This window comes from Odocoileus virginianus, chromosome 14, assembly GCF_023699985.2.
Source record: "Odocoileus virginianus isolate 20LAN1187 ecotype Illinois chromosome 14, Ovbor_1.2, whole genome shotgun sequence".
In the NCBI taxonomy this organism is placed as follows: domain Eukaryota; kingdom Metazoa; phylum Chordata; class Mammalia; order Artiodactyla; family Cervidae; genus Odocoileus; species Odocoileus virginianus.
The window spans coordinates 30,646,981-30,667,323 of NC_069687.1; the positions used below are offsets into that span (position 1 = coordinate 30,646,981).

The window sequence follows — 20,343 nt, forward strand, 5'->3', positions numbered from 1 at the left end:
ATCAATATCCATATATTGACTCATGGCTAGGGTTAGCGCAAGACCCTCCTACTTGGACAAGGTTCTGGATCCAGAAGGGAAAGGGAAAAATATTAATGGCACAAAAATTGACTGATGATAAAAAAAGGAAATTCTACAGGATTTGGACGGGAATGACCTGACTCCTCCCCCATACTGGATAATGACGCGCCTGCCTCCCAGGGCCAGCATGACTGGAGGCCGCCTTAATGCCGGATGCAGGGCCGGGCGAAGTTCCGGCAGCAGCCGTGGCTCTTCCACCAGCTCTCCCCGAGTTCGTAGAGTCACCGTTTTGGCAGGCTCTGATCCCAGAGATGGAGACCTCTGGTCAACGCTCCCAGAATTCCACCTCAGCTGGACCTCCTAGACTGTATCCACCTCTCCCGGTGAGTACTGATGGGAAGGGGGAAGAAAACACAGCAATTAGACAGAGGCTGCACTCTGCCAAGGGACGGGGGAAAGAACCCCACTACAGATGCCCCTCAGAGAGCTACAACAGCGTCTGGTTCAGGAGGCATGTGGGCACTACCATCAGCCTCCTGTAGCCTATTATTACCAGCCATTTTCCTCTACGGATACATTAAATTGGCAGAGACACACTCCACCATACTCGGGGGAGCCACAAGCCATGATTAGGCTAATGGAGAGTATTTTTCAAACCCACTGCCTTACATGGGATGACATAATCCAGCTACTAGTCTCCCTTTGCAGCACTGAGGAAAGACATAGGATCCTAACTGAGGCAAGAAAATGGTTCAGAGAAATGGCACCCGAGGGGACTGCAAACCTGTAGCAGTGGGCAGATCCAGCCGCCCCAGATGAGGGCCCGATTGGGACTGTGACCCAGAGGAAGGGAGGGCCCCCTGGAGAGATATCAGGCAGCTATTTTTACAAGGTCTCAAGAGGGGGGCCCGAAAACCTATGAGTGTGTGGCAAAACCCTCCGAAGTGATTCAAAGGGAAAGCGAATCACCCTCTGAGCTCTACAAAAGACTGTGTGAGGCCTATAGACTTTATACGCCAATAGATCCAGAGGCTACTGGGTCTCAGATGGTGATAAACGCAGCCTTTGTGTCTCAAGCCTATCCTGAAAACGTCAGATGGGGGGACACCAAGTGACTCATGGATTTTTATACATCCCTGAATGCCCAGTACCTTTGTTGGGAAGAGACTTGCTGTCTAAACTGGGGACACAAGTGACCTTTTCCTCCATGAAAGACCCACTCTTTGAGTGGACTCAACCACCTATTTACTCTTCCTCTTGGTAACCCCTCAAGATGAATGGAAGTTGCACAATCTCCTGGAAGGGAAACTGGATGGGCTAAACAGTGGGGAGAGAGAGTTAACAATTCCCTGAGGTTTGGGAGGAAGACAACCCCCCCCCCCCAAGCTTGCAAAACAAGTCCCACTGGTAGCAGAACTCAAACCCAGTACAATTACGTCAGCACCCGCCTTGGGCCTGCCAGACCTTGCTAAGCCGTTTACTCTTTATGTGACCAAAAAGGACAAGGTGGCTATGGGAGTGTTGTCCCAGATGATGGGGACATGGGACAGACCCGTGGCTTATCTCCCGAAACCACTGGACAATGTTGCCACTGGGTGGCTGGGATGCTTACAGGCAGTTGCTACAATTGCCTTACTGGTCCGGGAGGCAACCAAGCTGACTTTGGGCCAAGATTTGTTCGTAAAAGTCCCTCATAAGGTCAACACTCTCCTGAGAGGGGACCCCCACAAATGGCTGTCAACATCCCAGATTACTCAATACCAGGGACTGTTATGTGAGAACCCCCATGTTACTACTGAGCCTTGTCAGGCTCTGAATCTGGCCACTGTCTTTCCTGTGGGAGAAGGTGGGCCCTCACATGATTGCAAGGAAATATGGCAGCAGACCTGACTTGAGAGACCAACCAATCCCGGACCCAGATTTGGTCCTGTACACCAATGGCACCAGACTCATGAAACGAGGACAATGACTGTTGGGATACGCAGTGGTCATGGAAGAAACCATCGTTGAGGCTAGCTCTCTGCCCTCACACTGGTCCACTCAACGGGCCAAACTATATGCTCTAATCCAAGCCCTCCAGCTCTCAAAAGGTAAGAAGACAAACATTTACACAGATTCCAGGTATGCTTTTGCCACACTACAGGGCTCTGTATCAGGAGAGAGGCCTTTTGACAACTAGTGAAAAAGATAATAAAAATAAGGAAGAAATTAAGACCCTATTAGACGCTACCTGGAAACCAGAAAGGGTTGCAGTCATACACCGCTGAGGACCTCAAAAAGAGGATGCCCCCCCCCCCCCACCGTCCCCGCCCCGGTCAGGGAACAGACTGGCAGATAAGACCGCTAAACAAGCAGCCGAGGGCTTCGGGGTGACAAGTTAAGCCCCTATTAAAGCTCTCATATTGGCAGAGCTACCTGAGCTAACACTGGACTCCCCAAAATACAATGAAACCCAAAACCAACTAGCCAAAGCGGAAGGGGCCATCAAGACTGAAAAGGGATGGTGGGCATTGCCAAGTGGCAAATTATTGGTACCAGAGGAGCTGGCACCCACTCTGGTAAGAAAAACACACCAAGTGACCCATCTAGGCCATGATAAATTGGAAGAGCTAATTTGAAAATATTTCTTGGTTCCCCTCCTCTCTTCCCTATGCAGGACAAAATCTCAGAACTGCACTGCCTGCTCACAGGTCAATGTAGCCTCTCAACACAGACAGAAACCTCCAGGGATTCAGCTAAAAGGCACGCTGCCCTTTGAACACCTGGAAATAGACTTCACTGAAATGAAACCTCACCAACACTACCATTACCTGCTGGTCATAGTATGTATGTTCTCGGGATGGGTAGGAGCTTTTCCTACCTGGACTGAAAGAACATCAAAAGTAGCCTGGTGCCTGCTTAGGGAGATAGTTCCCAGATTTGGATTTCGTACCAGCATTGGATTGGACAATGGCCAGGCTTTTGTGGCTGGTTTAGTATAACAAGTAAGGAAAACTTTAAACATCAAGTGGAAATTACATCCAGCATATAGGCCCCAGAGTTCTGGGACGGTGGAAAGAACCAACCGGACACTTAGAGACACTCTCCAAGTGGATCTTAGACATTGAGTGCTCCTGGGTAGGCTTATTTCCAACGGCTCTGCTCAGACTCAGGATGACCCCACCATCCCATGGCTATTCTCCGTATGAAATTATGTATGGGAGGCCCCCTCCCATAATAAAACAGATGTCAACAAATTTGCCTCAGGTAAGGGGAGATGAGATTTCACAGCAGATGGAACAACTGGGTAAGGTAATAAATCAGGTAACTAAGTTTGTACAAGAAAGGGTGCCATTTCCCCCTTGGGGAACAGATTCATGAATTTGTGCCCAGGGACAGGTGTGGGTCAAGGACTGGAAACACGACTCCTTGGCCCCACATTGGAAAGGTTCGTATACTGTTGTTCTAATCACCCCTACAGCAGTTTAAGTTGCAGGTGTCACTCCCTGGATCCGCCACATGAGGATGAAGAGAACATACCACACAGACCCAGAAAACGCTGAGTGGACTGTGCAGAGGGATCCCACTGACCCTCGAGAGACTAAGATCATCCTTAAGAAGAAGAAGGAAAAGAAGATCCCAGATAAGCACCTTCAGGATGAAGCCACATAATCAACTCCTGCTGCTTGGCCTCATCAACATGGTTTTGAATTTAACTTCCATTTCAACTCAGGACAATGTTTTCATCTCAAAGGCACATTCCTAAGTGGACTTCCACAACACCTTTAACTGCTGGGTATGTGGGGCTATGCATCTGTCTGTGACAGATGGACTTCCTTGGTGGGTGTCACTGCTCCACCAAGGAGATTTTAAACCACTCTGCTCTTTTCTGGGACAACAAAAAGAGACTTTCTTTTCTCTTGTCAATCATAATATCTCCCTGCTCTCTTGGTGTAAGCCAGACCTACAGTCAACAGACTCAGGTCATGGGGTTACATTTGATGTAAACCCCAGTTTCATAGGAGTAACAAAAGCCTATACCTCATATTTAAAGAACAAAAGGGGAAAAGCTCCCTGACCTGCAAGGGAGGACAGGCCTCTAGGTATGTTGAACAATTCTACCAAGTCTGGGATGAATATTTCTGGATGACCCCAGGAAAGGGTCAATTAATTAATCCCACTGCTATATGCTGGTAACAAAAAGAACAAAGGGTAGAGTTTGGTGACCTCCATTAGACCCAAAAGAACTAAAACATATGGGGTACCCATCCCCTGAACAGTGTAAATGAACATTCGAGGTCACATACCACCCCGACCAGTCCATCCATTGGCCAGGCTCTGATTGGAAATATAACCCTGGAATCCATTGGATGGTGCCCAATGGAACCCAATGGCTTTGTGGGCCTAAACTTTGGCCTTGGTTACCAATCGGCCGCTGCACACTGGGATTCACTTTTGCCCATGGCAGCATAAAGCCTAACCTACAACAAGCCCTGGTAAAACCTTATTTACATGTTAGTTGGACAAGGTCTGTGTTTCAATGGTATGAGTATATTGCTGCCTTATTTGTACCTTCTATAGGGACAACAGATATTATGATTAAAATAGAGGCCTTGACTAATTTCACAAAACAGGCCCTCCTAGACGGTGCTAAAGCCATCCAAGCTTTAGATGAAAATCCAAAGGAGAAAAGCAGTAATTCAAAATAGAATGTCTTCGGACATGCTCACAGCTGCTCAAGGAGGGACCTGTGCTATAATTAAGGTTGAATGTTGTGTTGCTGTGTATAAATTCCTGATTTATCTGGCAATGTATCAGCTGCTTTAGATGACATGAAAAACCAGGTAAAAGCAATGTCAAATGAAAACATTCCTTTCTGGACTTTGGTCCTATCTTGGGTGAAGGGTAATTGGTGGAAAACTGTATTTACCATTGTCACAGTTGCCTTGGTAGTTCTGCTTCGTGGAAAATGCATTTTACAATGTATTATGAACTTTGTAACCCAAAGGTTGGTGTCGTTCTTCCAAATTGGTGGTTGGAGAGTCAGGGTACAATATATCCCTATGAGTGATGCTCATACTATGAGTTAAGAGCATCAAGAGTGGGGAATGAAGGAGGAAACAGACAAAACAGGCCCCATCTTGAAAGGACTCCGTCTTGGGCCAGACTGTGGACTTTGAGCTATATGCCCAGTATCTATGGAAACGACATACCAACTGGAAAATCAGTCCTCCCGATGGAAGAGCCCCAGGTCTTGTACCTAGACTCTCCATTGCCTAAAAGAATACCCTAATTATCTGTGTAACCAAATAGAATCATAAATTCTATTATGCTTATTGGGGTATGACCACAGGCCTATTGATAACTGTCCACTGTTAACTACCTAGGCTTAAGGCATACGAATCATGGGTTTAAGCATATGAATCATGGGTTAACTTTGATTTTATCTTTCTTTTCCTTTGTTCAGACTGTTTCAGAGAATTTGGAGAGGTGGTTTGAGCATGTACACTTAGGGTATATAAGGTTTTCCCCAAAACTGGTCGGGGTCCTTGGCTAAGAGGAGACTCTGCCTTGGGCCCACTGGTGTAATAAACTGCACTCCACTATCTGCATTGTCCTTCTGAGTGAGTTTGTTTTCTGGAACACGTGGCTAAAACAGTGGGACTAACATCTTGAATATTGTTTCCTAATAAGAAAGATTCTCTTTTCATCTAGTGGACAAACATGGGAATTTTGAACCTTTACCAAGAGCTCAGAATGGTTATAGTAACTATTTTGGGCAGGTAGTTAATGTTTCTCTCCTTGGACTGTTTTTATTTGTTTGGTATCCTTAGTGTTGTGACCCAATATTGAGAAAGCTGAGATTGATTTTTTTGAGGGTCATATAGAGAACAACACAGCTCTTATTTTTTACTAGTCGTGATAAGAAAGAACATCAAGATGAGGACATAGGACTTTCTTAGAAACACTTTTATGAAACAAAGTTTTCATGGTACTACAGGGAATATACATTTCAAAGGCTAATTGTGTGAAACTTTTCTCTCAAAAGAAGGTTGGAAATCAACCTTTGTTGATTGTTGTCTTACTTCTGGATAAGAAAGTATCCTGGGCTGAGAGTATATAATACATATACTCATAAGCATGATGATGAAACACTTAGCAACACTTTCAATCTTATGACTAGGGTTAATCTATTTCCTGAGGGAGCAGGTTTTGGGGATTTTTTATTGTACACAGCGAGGGTACCTATAAAATGCCCATAGAGCTGTGCTGTTTTAGTCTTAAGTTTCTGAGCTTTTAACTTCTTAAGATTCTGAGCAGAAGTGGGTGGTAGCTCAGAGGGTAAAAGTCTGCCTGCGAGGTGGGAGAGTGGGGTTTGATCCCTGGGTTGGGAAGATCTCCTGGATAAGGGATTGGCTACCCACCCCAGTATTCCGGCATGGAGAATTCCATAGACAGAGGAGCCTGGTAGGCTATAGTCCATGGGGTTGCAAAGAGTCAGACATGACTGAGCAACTAAGCACATGTGTATAAAATAGAGAAAACATTAGTTGTTCATACAAACTTGGATTTAATTAAACTGAGGAGTTTAGTCAAGATTCATGGGGGAAATATATAGAATGATAAACTCTTAAAACTGGGTAGAACTTAAAAGGACACATTAGATTTCTGGAAAGATGTCCCTATTTTTGATTACTTATAAAGACATGAAGTGGAGAAGGGGAGTGAAGGAAAACTAAAAAACACTCCAAACCAAAATGTACAGTCAGACTATAGCCAGAAACTTGAAAGAAATATCAGGATTAACATAATCCATGGAACTGAATTGAGAATCATGATTATTAAGCCACATGTGATTTGCTGCTAGAAACAAAGCCAAACTGTTGCTACAAATCAGGTAGGGAGAGTGTTCACTCCCTTCCTGAAACTGCCCGTGGGTTCTTTTCCACTAGTGCCACCTGAGAAGCCAGTGATAGAGCTAGGTGTATTGAATTAGGACCACTGGATTAGATGATGCACAAAAATGCCTCATCTTTAGAAGGTCCTTCTTCCATGGACTCTTCCTTTCTCCCCACCTAGACTTTTCTTGCTGGATGTGTGTTCCAGGATTCATTGTGCCACTATTCAGTTTTATAACATTCAACTTCATTGTTTTCTGGGTATTGAGACTTTTATACAGATATGGAAGGGACACCCTAATGAACTGAAGATGGTTCTGTTTAGCAGAGGGGTAGCTAAACGGTTCTATTTAGCAGAGGGGTTGCACAAAGTTGGACATAACAGAAGTGACTTAGCACACACACCATCAGTGGCATTCTTGTCAGGAGCTGATCTTGAACTAGGACACGTCATCCAGTCCTCCAGCTGTGGACCAGAAAACTTACAGTTCAGTACCCATTGAGCAGGTCCTGGAACACACTGTACATGTTCTGTGTTCACAAATATTGGGTCTAAGATTGAGTTTCACTCCTGGATGAGTTAACATGAAAAATAAATAGCCTAGCTAGTGGAAAAAGGGCATAACCAGGGAAGTGAAACATCACTTCAAAGACAATTTTAGAACTGTTTCTCACCCTCAGTGTATGTGGAAAAAGGACAGTGTAGAAAAAGACGGGCAACCATTGTGAGATAAAGAGATGGAAGAAAAAAAGGTGCTGGGTGAGATAAGGAGGGATTACAGGGAAGCAAAAAATAGTAATAATATTGGGCTGACCAAAAAGTTTGCTTGGATTTTTCCCTAAGATGATAAATTGCAGATGAACTTTATGGCCAACCAAATAGTATTAATAGATCCACTGAAGGCAATAAGAGGTGAATCAAACACTGTCTAAAGTATAGAAGCTGTACATTGTACTCCCTCCAAGGAATAAATGAGGTAAGAGATATCCCTAAACTGGGGAACAAATCAAATTAGTGTTAATTTGTACTCATGAAAAAGAGAAGAGCTATCACAATGAGATACCACTACACACCTCCTAGGACAACTATAATGAGAGTAACAACACCGTATGCTAAGTGGTATTCAGGATAGCTGAAACTCACATGGTATTCAGGATAGCTGAAACTCACATGGTTGGTAGCAATGTTTTACACAGCTACTTTGGAAAATTGCTAGTAGCTTCTTAACAGTTAAAACTATGGCCATCTTTTGACTTCAAAATTCCAGTCTAGGTAGTTAATTATCCAAAAGAAGTGAAAAATAAGTCCACAACAACACTTACAAAAATATTATAGCTGCTTTATTCATAGTAGCCCCAAACTGGGTAGCCTTTCCCTTCTCCAGGGGATCGTCCCAACCCAGGGATTGAATCCAGGTCTCCCGCATTGCAGGTGAATTCTTTACCAGCTGAGTCACAAGGGAAGCCCGGAAATAGCTCAGATATCCACAAATAGGAAAATCAATAAACATATGGCAGTGTATTCATAAAATAAAATTCTATTCAGCAATAAGTGAAATGAATTACTGATATAAGCAATAACATGGACAAATCTCAAAACAAAGAAGTCTTATACATAATACTGTAAGATTCCATTTATATGATATTCAGAATAGAAAAACTAATCCAAGTTGATAGAAATCAGAACAGCGGTTACTTTTGGTCATGGGGTTGCCTTGGAAGGAACATGAAGGAATTTTCTGGAATGATGGAAATGTTCTGCATCTTACAGGGATTGGTTTACTTAGATATACGCATTTGGCAAAACCACTAAAACTATACACTTCAGAGTGCTTGTATTTTATCAGATGTAAATTACCTATCTAAAAAAAGCATTAAAAATTTAAAAGTATATTTTAAAAAGAGAATAAAGATTCTTTTCCATTATAGGTTATTACAAAATATTGAATATGGTTCCCTGTGCTATACAATGGGTCATTGTTGTTTATCTATTTTATATATTGTAATGTGTATCTGTTAATCCATACTCCTAATGTTAGTCCTCACTCCCCTTTCCACTTCGGTAACCATAAATTTGTTTTCTATGTCTATAAGTCTATTTGTAAATAAGTTCATTTGCATAATTTTTTAGACACAACACTGTAAATCAACTATGCCTCAATTTTAAAAAAGCAAAAAAAGAATAAAGAAAATATAATCAAAAGAATATTCAGAATTACTTTAAAAATTAAAACAACCTCCCCAATACTTATGCAAGATCTGACTCTGGAAACTTAATTGATTCAGCAAGTACTTTGCAAAATTAGTAAAAAGACCTCATACCTAGATACATCATAATAAAATATTTGAATTACAATGTAAAAGCCATAAAAATCCAGGAAGGAAAACAGATGAATAAGAAACAATAACATGGAAGAGCTCAGATTTTTCTACTACATGACTAAATATGAAAGGCAAGAAAGATGGTTAGATAAGAATTTTATACCCAGACAAATCATTATGTTGAAACCTGACAGAATTTGTTCAAGTTAAGCAAAGGATCGATAAAAATATGTATATAATGTACTTGCCCTGCTTACAATAATTCTTGCAGACATTTCAGCTGCCTACGAGATGAATTAAAATAAGTCAAAAGTAAGAAATTTGGCAAAAGGACAAGAGCTATGGATACAGATGTCAAGTAACCATAGAACTGTCCAGTAATGTACCATAAATATGATTGCTTGCTGAGTAGGTAAAATAATTTACAAAAGAGAAATCATGTAATATAAAATACTGGCAGTAACTTGAATAAAAATGCTAAATTATTCTTATAAATACTGAGAAAAAGGCTGGAAGGATGTAAAAATGGATTAAATTTCTCATCTGTTGGGGGGTTATTCAAACACACCATTTCATTCTGAACTTGATTAGAAAAGTAGGTGTTCATATCTTTGACTTTGGTAAGTATACAGTATAAGTAGAAGTGTGAAAAATTTCAAGTGCAATCACTTGTAGAAATAAAGAGGATGACTATCTTCTAAATTATTGGAAAAAATTATTAGCAAAACCAAACCATAGTGCCCATGGCAAAAGATAGAGACAAGGATGAACAAAATATTGAAAAAAGTAAGATCAAATTAATATAATTTTGATTGCCATAACTGATGTAAATTTCCAAATGAGAGAATAATACTTCTATGGGCAAATGAATTTACGAAATGCTCAAACTCAGGGGAATATTTCTTTACTGCAGATCTCAGAATTTTAATACATTAATACAAATTATGAACCCCTGGGGGACAGGATTTCATTTGGAAGAGTAGATAAAACAAGCTTATTTTATTAGCTCTCACAGAATATACTTTAAAATATGTTAAACAAAGAAGCAGTCTTTTTTAAAATTGGTATTAAGACAGAATGCTCACTATTATCTTTTAGTTACCAGAAGTTACAATCAGTATTGTAAGACATCAAATAGAAATCAATGGCAACTATTAGAAGGAGGAAAATTATCATTATTTATAGACACTATGATTACAAACTCTTATAATCAACTAAAACCTCATAATTAATTATAATGAGTTAAATAGATGGAAAAAATACACATATATTTCAGCTGTATCAGACAGAAGATATTTTTAAAAGATCCATTCATAATGAGAAACTAAACTTATAAAATATGTAAGAATAACCCTAATAAGAAATGTGAGGACCTATATGAAAAAACCGTAAGGTTTTGAAAAGAAATATAAAATATAAAATAAGCTCAACGCTTCTTGATGGGCTGACTCAATACTAAAATGAATGCCATTTATTCCACAGCTGACCTCTAGGTTCATCATGTGCGTGCGTGGTAAGTTGCTTCAGTTGTGTCCCAGTCTGTGTGAGCCTATGGACTGTAGCCTGTCAGGCTCCTCTGTCCATGCGATTCTCCAGGCAAGAATACTGGAGTGGGTTGCCACGCCCTCCTCCTGGGGATCTTCCCGACCTCAGGACTGAACACGCATCTCTATGTCTCCTGCATTGGCAGGTGAGTTCTTTACCACTAGTGCCACCTGGGAAGCCCAGGTTTACCATATTCCCAGTCAAATTACCAATGGGATATTTTATGTGTGCATGTGTGTGTGTACACAAATGTGTATCATGCTGGTGGTTTAGTTGCTAAGTCGTGTCTGACTCTTGCAACCCCATGGACTGTAGCCTGCCAGGCTTCTCTGTTCATGGGGTTCTCCAGGCAAGAATACTGGAGTGGGTTGCCATTTCCTTCTCCAGTGTGTGTGTGTATGCGTGCACACATATATACATATGTATTTACACAGATGATATAAATGTATATACTCTTATACTTTTCAAAATCATTTTGGAGTTTATCTAAGAGAACACATTGGCAAGAGCAGATAAAGCAATTTTGAAAGTAAAAGGTGATCAGAGGGTACATGCCTTACTCGTTTAAATGTTTCATAAAACTCAAAACCAGCATGATGCTGGCCCAAGAACTGACATGACATAAACCTAAGTAAAACATACTGTAATAATATGACGTGTGTAAGAACTTAATATATATAATTAAAGCACTACTTATTGAATGAAAAGGCATGAATTATACAGTACATTCCCTGCCCATGGTTACCTGTCTCCTGGACCTCAGCAACAACCTCCCCAAGTGTCCTCTGCTCAACCTATTGACAACTGCGCCCCTCACCCCATTGCGCATGCATGTGCCTTCCGGGCACTCTGGGCTGTAGTCAATATCTAGCATTTAAGTGACTGAACCTGCACACATACTGTTTCCTCTGCCCCAATGCACACTGCCCTTCTCTTCATTCTCAGCTAGGAAGCTGCTTTCTTCTAGAGGCCTTCCCATATCCCCAAGGTAGACTAATGTCTCACACCACTCTGTACTTCCTCTTGCACAGCTTATAATAAGCTACATTTTAATGGCCTGGGTTTTGTTTGTATGTCTCCCTTATTAGGCTGTAAGCTCTGAGGAGGTGAAGTCATCTCTGTCTTTTCTGTTTTATCCCTAGTATCTTGCTTGGTGGGCTTCCCTAGTGTCTGGATGGTAACGAATCTGCCTGCCAAGGCATGAGGTGCAAGAGATGAAGGTTCAGTCCCTGGGTTGGGAAGATCCCTTGGGAAAAGGAAATGGCAACCCACCCTAGTATTCTTGCCTGGGAAATGTCACTTAAATGCTAGATATTGACTACAGCACAGAGTGCCCCACGCACATATGCAATAGGGTGAGGGGCACAGCTGTCAATAGGTTGAGCAGAGGACCCTTGGGAAGGTTGTTGCTGAGGTCCAGGAGAGGGTAACCATGGACAGAGAAGCCTGGTGAGCTGCAGTCCATGCGGTCGCAAAGAGTTAGACGCGACTGAGCAACTGAGCACACACGGATGCATCTTGCTCAGTGCCTAATCACGTTACGCTGTTAGTTACTTGCTGAGTGAACCGCTAAAAAGTAATCACAAAGGAAACATCTGATAGACTTCAAGCCACAAAACTTTACAAATTTGTTTGTAAAAATATTTTCATCAGAATTAAAAGACAATCACAAGATTGGAGAAATATTTATAACAAATATTATAGAAAACAGATTGATACCCTCCAAATATAAAGGATTCCGTTTTTTAGAGTTAAGAAATACTAAGAAAAATGAAGAAAATATTGAGTCAAATACAAATAATAAATCAACTTGAAAGCATAAGAAACAAAGTAAGAAATATGGAGGGTATTAAATGTATGAAAAATTAATTATACCTGCTAATTGAAGAAATAGGATTAATATTATTTTAGACTCATTAGATTGGAAAAAAGAGTACATTCATATGACAGAACATTATGTGAACTTAAAAATCATGCTTTCAGAAACTATTGACATAAGACTATCATAAAATATTGTTTCAAAATGAGGTTTTAAAAAAGATATGCATACAAAGAATGAAACAGGAAAAATTTTCATCATATATAAACGTTTTTTTGGGGGAGTAGTTGAATTATGGGTGCTACCAATTTTCTTTATCCTATTTCATAATGCCAGAAAAAAGGTAAAAAATTTCAAGCCCATATAAAAATCCCTGTTTCTAACCCTTTATCAGCTTCAGGAACTCACTCTATAGTATGAGAACAGTTTTCATATTCTCATGCAAAATTACTTTATCTCCTTGTGCTGTGTCGCTCAGTCGTGTCCAACTCTTTGGGACCCCATGGACTGTATCCCACCAGGCTCCTCTGTCCTTGGGATTCTCCAGGCAAGAATACTGGAGTGGGTCACCTATCCCTTCTGCAGGGGAACTTCCTGACCCAGGAGTCAACCCGGGGTCTTCTGCATTGCAGGTGGATTCTTTACCTGCTGAGCTACCAGGGAAACAAACAACGTACCAAATAAAATTAAACTTTCTTAGAATTCATTGATGGAGAAAAGATGCTTATCCTTGGGCAAAATGAGTGCTGAGAGGCAGGTCAATATAAAACAAACAAACCCTCAAACATCAACAGGGTACTTAACACCCATGATTCAGAATTGACCAGACTTGAGGGGTAAACCAGTTAGTTGGTTTACTGCTGGAAACAATTCACAGAGATGGAAATCCAAAGAAGACATTAAGAAAAATTACATCATGCCTGAGATCTTGAAGAATTAACACTCATGGAGGGTGTCAATCAAGCTGAGTGGTACAACAACAGTCATTTGCACCTCTTCTCAAAGGAAAACATCTTAACTAACTGTGTGACAGTACCCAGGCTTGGGCCACCTGCCAGTCTATAATTTAAAAATCATACTAGGCAAGCCAGTATCTTACCAATTGCCTTAACTTCTAAGTCCACAGATATTTACTCTTGCCTCCCACAACAGTCTCCACAGAGTAGCCTGCATGGTTCTTGCTATTTATCTCTTATTTTTTAAGTTTATTTTTATTTTAAAATTATTTTTAGTTGAAGTATGGTTGATTTACAATGTTTCAGGTGTATAGAAAAGTGATTCAGTTATATATATTCATATATATATATATATACATACACACACAATATGTGTGTGTGTGTGTGTGTGTGTGTGTGTGTGTATTCTTTCTCAGATTCTTTTCCACTATAGGTTGTTACAAGATACTGAATATAGTTCCCTGTACTATACAGTAGGTCCTTGTTGTTTCTCTATTTTATATATAGTGGTGTGTATCTGTTGGGACTTCCCTGGTGGTTCACACGGTAATGAATGCAGGAGACTCAGGTTCGATCCCTGGGTTGGGAAGATCCCTGGAGAAGGGAATGGCAGCCCACTCCAGTATTCTGGCCTGGAGAATCCCATGGACAGAGGAGCCTGGCAGGCTACAGTCCACAGGGTCTCAAAAGAGCTGGACACAACTGAGCGACTAACACTGTTACTACTACTACTAGTACTGTGTATTTGTTAATCACAAATTCCTAATTTATCTCTCCCTACCCCAGTTGCTTTTAAAAATACCTATTGGGTCATGCTATACTTTTTCTTGAAACACCCCAAAGACTTCCTGTTCCTTGAGATTCTGTGTGGTCTGGCTTCTCTCTTTTTTTCCTCGTATTTTGTTTCATCTTGGTTCAGTCACATGGTATTTTTTCTGTACCCCCACATTTGACACGCTCTCACTTACACCTTTGCAGGTGTGGTTCCTTTTACTGAGAAAGCTCTTCCTTCCCATTTTGATTTTAGGTCAATTATCACTTTCTCAGGGTTGCTCTCTTAAAGAGTGTAAGTCCCCTCCTTTCCTGTCCTTACCATACTCACAAATGTTCAGGAATTTGATTGACATCTGCTTCCTTGTCACATTATAAGCTCCATACGAGCAGAGACCATTATGTACACTATGATTTCTCTGGCACCTAGCACAGTTTCTAAGGGCCTTGATAAATGTTTGTAGGATCACTTCCAATGCTGATTATGATTGATTTTAACCTGAACGTTTGCACAGGACTTTCAATGATGACACAGTCCCTCTACAACTGATCTTGCTAAATTCAGGTTAACTTCCCCCACTGGATCAGGATGGTAGAGGTGAGAATTTCAATGCCAAGGCAGAACTTTCCAGATTAGCAGTGCAGTCCTGTCTGGGCAGCAGAGCTCATTTCATGGTGTTAAGGGAGATCCCAGATTTTCTCATCCCACATCAGAAGTGTGGTTTGTGAAAACTCTGCATGATTAGTATCCAAGAAAGACGAATTTTCACCAGAGCTCTTCACTCTAAATTACAACAGGAACATTCCTAGGCAAAGCAGGATGCTGGTTTTGTTCTTACTCTTTTCAACACTCCAGAAAGCTTAACTGTGGTCACAATGACGATTAAAGGAATTATGGAATGCTTTAGTAGCCAGTTCAGAGTGTTTTGCAAGAGGCAATGATTTCCTTTCATGGAGTCCCTTTGCTCTTCCGCAAATCCCCTGGGCTTTCTCAATTTCTTCCCTGCTTTCACGCTTCTTTGTTTATTGCTTGCTGCAGTCAAAAGGTACAGCTGGGCATCATTAGGGACGAGCTGATGTGACCGACCTGGAACACTGTGTTCCAGTCTAGTCACTGAACTTGAAGGCTTCACAAAACCTGAAGAGACTCAATGATGGAGGCATAAAAAATGATTGAGGAGCCAAGGGAGGGGGATTATCTAAGGATATATCATGAAGATCAGAACTACTCAATCTGGGAAGATAAAAGCTATGGCAAGACATGGGTAATAGCAAGGAAGGGATAGGATAAATAGACTTCTTCCCAATTCTGTAATTATGTAAAATTCCTTTGTGTCAGAAAAAGCTTAGGGGTGAGCAAAGGATTTGCTATATTATCCAACAGATAGTGAACTGAAAATACTCTTTACCTCAAGATGTGTTTATTGTTGACTACAAATATTGATAAAGAAAAGTTAAAAATAAATTTACATAGGACAGGACAACAAATTCATGATGTAATAACATAATGTCTAAATATTAATAGATCAAATCAATATTTAGATGAATTCCTATGTGGTATGACAATAGATAGGGCTTCCAAGGTGGCTCAGTCTTAAAAGAATCCACCTGCAATGTGGGAGACACAGGAAACACACGTTTGATCTCTGGGTTGGGAAGATCCTCTAAAGGAGGAAATAGCAACCCACTCCAGTATTCTTGCCTGGAGAATTTCATGGACAGAGAAGCCTGGTGGGCTACAGTCCATAGGGTAGCAAAGAGTAGGACATGATTAAGCACAGCACAGTAGCAGCATGACAACAGGTTCAGAAGGTATTACATAAAATATTACATAACATGGACTAAAATATGACTAGGTTAAACAAAATTTAGGATAAATTAAATGCATAAATTAAATCTATGTTAGGGCTTCCCAGGAGGTGTTAGTGGTAAAGAACCCTCCAGCCAATGCAGGAGACATAAGAGACTTGGGTTCAATCCCTGGGTTGGGAAGATCCCCTGGAGGAGGGCATGGCAACCCACTCCAGTGTTTTTGCCCAGAGAACCTTATGGACAGAGGAGCCTGGCGGACTATGGACCATAGTGTTGCAAAGAGTCAGACATGACTGAAGCGACTTAGCCTAGCCTGTGTTAAGACAGAGGATGGATACTGTGGCATTAAAAGACTATAGATTAAGGGTTAGCCAAATATAGTCCATGGGCTAAATCTGACTCATTGACTATTTTTGGTGATAAAGGTTTGTTGGAACAATGTCACACATTCATTCGTGCATTGGCTATGGCTGTTTTTGTGATAAAGACAAGAGTTGAATAATTGTGACTGAGAGTGTGTGACTTGCAAATTCTAAAATACTGACACTCTGTACCTTTACAGAAAAAATGTTTTCTGAATACACTCTAGGACATACTAGCAGCATTCTAATATTCTTCATATCTGAGGCCCACATTAAGCAGGATGAAAAAGATCTTGTAGATAACACCCTCTGGTAGGTGCAGAATATTGGCTAGGGAAGAAATTACTGACAATCACATGATGAGTCTGAAAAATGCATATTTACTAGTCATTTAATCATCACATCTTTGGGGGTTTGGTAATGAAGTTAAAGAGGCTTCCTGGATTTGAGGAATATGGTGAGAAAATGGGCTTCTGACTATGTCTACCTGTTTTTGATGTTTCTCAATTTTGTGCTCCTCATCTACAAAGAATCATGGAACTTTGGGAAAACAAAGTTCAGAAGTATGAAGTAATGTCACAAATTAGCTGGAACTAATTTTAGGGCTTCTGATTTTTAGATAAAAATATTGTACTTTCCTATACACTAAATGCTGAAGCTGAAACTCCGATACTTTGACCACCTCATGCGAAGAGTTGACTCATTGGAAAAGACCCTGATGCTGGGAGGGACTGGGGGCAGGAGAAGAAGGGGACAACAGAGGATGAGATGGCTGGATGGCATCACCAACTTGATGGACATGAGTCTGAGTAAACTCCGGGAGTTGGTGATGGACAGGGAGGCCTGGCGTGCTGCGATTCATGGGGTCGCAAAGAGTCGGACATGACTGAGTGACTGAACTGAACTGAACTGATAGACCAAATACATTAGCAGCATTTTACTCACAAAAAAACAAAACTCATAGTCTTCAGAATAGTGGCTTCCTTTTTTTCCTAATGAAGTTCCCTGGTATGAAATCAATTTGTATACATGCATTAGAACATGACTTTGGTAATCCCAGTAGTTCTTCTGCACCAAAATGTTTACATGAGAACAACCTAGGAAAATGATTTTATCGTTCTGGCTCTTTTGTTCCCACTATGCATAATGAAATACATTCTGGGACAGATTTCCACTCATGTATCCCTCTTCTGATAACAGTGCTTAGAATACAGAGACTACGGATAAAGGAGGAGTTCACAGTTGAATCTAGTTCATACTTGACAAACTGGTATCAATTAGAAGGCAGGGAGTTGCTATTTTTGGAGTTGCATAATTAAGATCCTTTTTATTGTCTAAAACGTTGAATCCCTTAGAGAATTTAAATTTTCTATCAAAACAGAGGGGAGGAAAGCTTCATCAGTCAATGATCAGATCTAAATTTTGAGATACCAAAAGCTCTTTAAGAACAAGGATAAGCTCTTCAAGAACAAGCTCTTCAGTTATCCAGTTCAAGTATGAGATTCATTATTTCATTTTCAACCTGTCATCCATAATAATCAGTGTCATTCTCCCATTCCCACTGGATGTTTGCCATTTGCTAGGCAAAATAAACCACAAAAAAAGGAAATCTTGATAGCAGCCATCTACCTACACAGAAAAAAAGATTCCCAGAGAGGCTTAATGCTTTGCCACTGTTTAATGCCCTAGCTGCTCAGATAATCTGAGCTACCCACAGCATTGTCAATAATCCTGTCCCATCTGAAATTCATTAATCTGTTTCCAAAGAAGTATCAGTAAGAAGGTCACAATCATTGGCCACTTTGTAAAGTAGGCCTTCATTACCACTGTAGGGAAAGCTGTTTTACCCTTGAACATGTATTTGTCAAGTTCTTACATAACACAGTCTCCTGATGACTCTGGTGAGAGATCACAAACATTGCTTATGCTCCTGTTGAAGATTTCACTAAGCTACATGTGATTTCTGTTTTAAAAGGAATCTACGACCTTTAAATTATTACATTTTGATCATGCCTGAGATTTCAAAGTATTCCCCGTGTACATTATTGATGCTCACCTTAACAACTTAATACAGGATATTTGAGCCCACGTTATGCAGTTCCCACATCTGTTTTAGTCTCTTACAGATTTTTGCTATTGAATTCTCACTACACACTTTGTTCACAAATGAATGTTTCCTTTTTACACCACCAATTACAATTATGTTCAAGAAATTAGAAAGAGGACTTCCTTGGTGGAGCAGTGGATAGGAATCCGCCTGCCAATGCAGGGGACATGGGTTCAATCCCTGATGTGGGAGGACTCCATATGCCCTGTATCCAACTAAGTCCATGTGCCACAACTATTGAGCCTGTGTTCCAGAGCCCAGGAACCACAACTACTAAACCCATGTGCCACAACTACCGAAGCCCACACACCCTAGAGCCTGTGGTCTGTAACAAGAGAAGCCACCATAATGAGAAGCCCTCACACCACAACAAAGGGTCTCCCCACAGGCCACAACCAGAGAAAGCCCACCCACAGCAATGAAGACCCAGCACAGCCAAGAATAAATGCATACACAACATTTTTAAAAATGAAATTCGAAATACTTGGAAAGAACCAAAATTAAACAGCAAATAATAATAATAAGCATCTAAACCTGACAGCTCCTTCTGGTGCACACACAGCCATCCCAGTCTGAGGCCTCCTCCATGTGGCTGAAAGAAGCCAAGCACTTTGCTTTTGTAATTGTTTGGCCCTCCAGGTGTGTCAGTGAGTCACAAACCGCATATCATTTCATCGCGCACAAATGGAAATGGGCCTGCTTTGTTAGGCTGATGTTTAATGCTCGGTGCCTAGGGCCCAGATCTTGCAGAGCCCAGCCCTTGACCATTCAGGGCCTTGTCCAGTCTAACAGGCTTTCCAGCATCAGTGCTTTCCCCAGCAATATGCAATATGAGTTTTTGCTGCCTTCCCCATTGTGCTTGCCAGTGGTGCTGATATATTTCTGAGCTTTCCCAAAATTTGCCTTTCAGAGGAAGAACAGGTACTTCTGCCTTCTGCCCGTTTCTCAGAATTGCGCACTGCCCAACCAGCTCTGATTTGCCTGTGGCATCAAATGTAGGGCAAATGCAGACAGTATATTTAGCTAATCATCTAGCTTCATCTCTCTTGAGAAGTTTTCCTAAATGCTTATCAGATCTGGGTCCCAAAGGCTCATAACCTAGTTCTCTAGTTAAATATTTGGCAAAAACAGTGGCCTTGAAAGAGTGCCGTTTGTGGTTGGGTGTACACAGCACAAAATCAACAAACTATTTGTTACCATTCCAGAGCTTTCCCTCCACATGTGATGCAATGTTAATCAACCACATCCATGGGGTCACGGGAGTAGGGAATGATCTTATTTTGAAGGCAAACTATAGACGAGGTGCTTCTAACCCATTATCTTATGCCATCCTCAAAATCCTGGAATAAAGGCATTAACTTCACTATCATGTTTTTACAAGTAAGGACACTGAGGCTCAAAAAAGTTAAGCAAACTTTCCACGCGTCACACACCAGCTCCAAGGCACAGCCTTGAAGCAGATTCAGCAGAGAGAAGGAATATTGTGCTTCTGTATTCAGAGAAGGTAACTTCTTTATAAGGGCTGCCAACCAGAAGTTGATCTGCTAGAGCAAGAAGGAAGGGGAATTGCTGAACTGAGGGGCTCACACGAGGATTTCTGAGGACCTTACAGGCTTCTGAATTCATACTAAGCTCACACTCAACATTTCCTCCGTGTCCTTGGAATTTTGCCTCCTGGACTGTGCATCTCTTGGTCTCCCAGTAAACCATGAAGTCTCTGATGAAGGAGACCCTAGCTCCCGTGAACTGA

The 20,343-nt window shown here is 41.1% G+C and overlaps 1 long non-coding RNA gene across 1 annotated transcript; it reads left to right on the forward strand.

Moving 5' to 3' along the window:
• The first annotated feature begins 213 nt into the window (after positions 1–213).
• On the forward strand, positions 214–5,608 carry LOC139038245 (uncharacterized). The gene is made up of 2 exons (XR_011491186.1): positions 214–404; positions 2,678–5,608. It is a non-coding gene; the product is annotated as an uncharacterized lncRNA (long non-coding RNA).
• Positions 5,609–20,343: the final 14,735 nt, after the last annotated feature.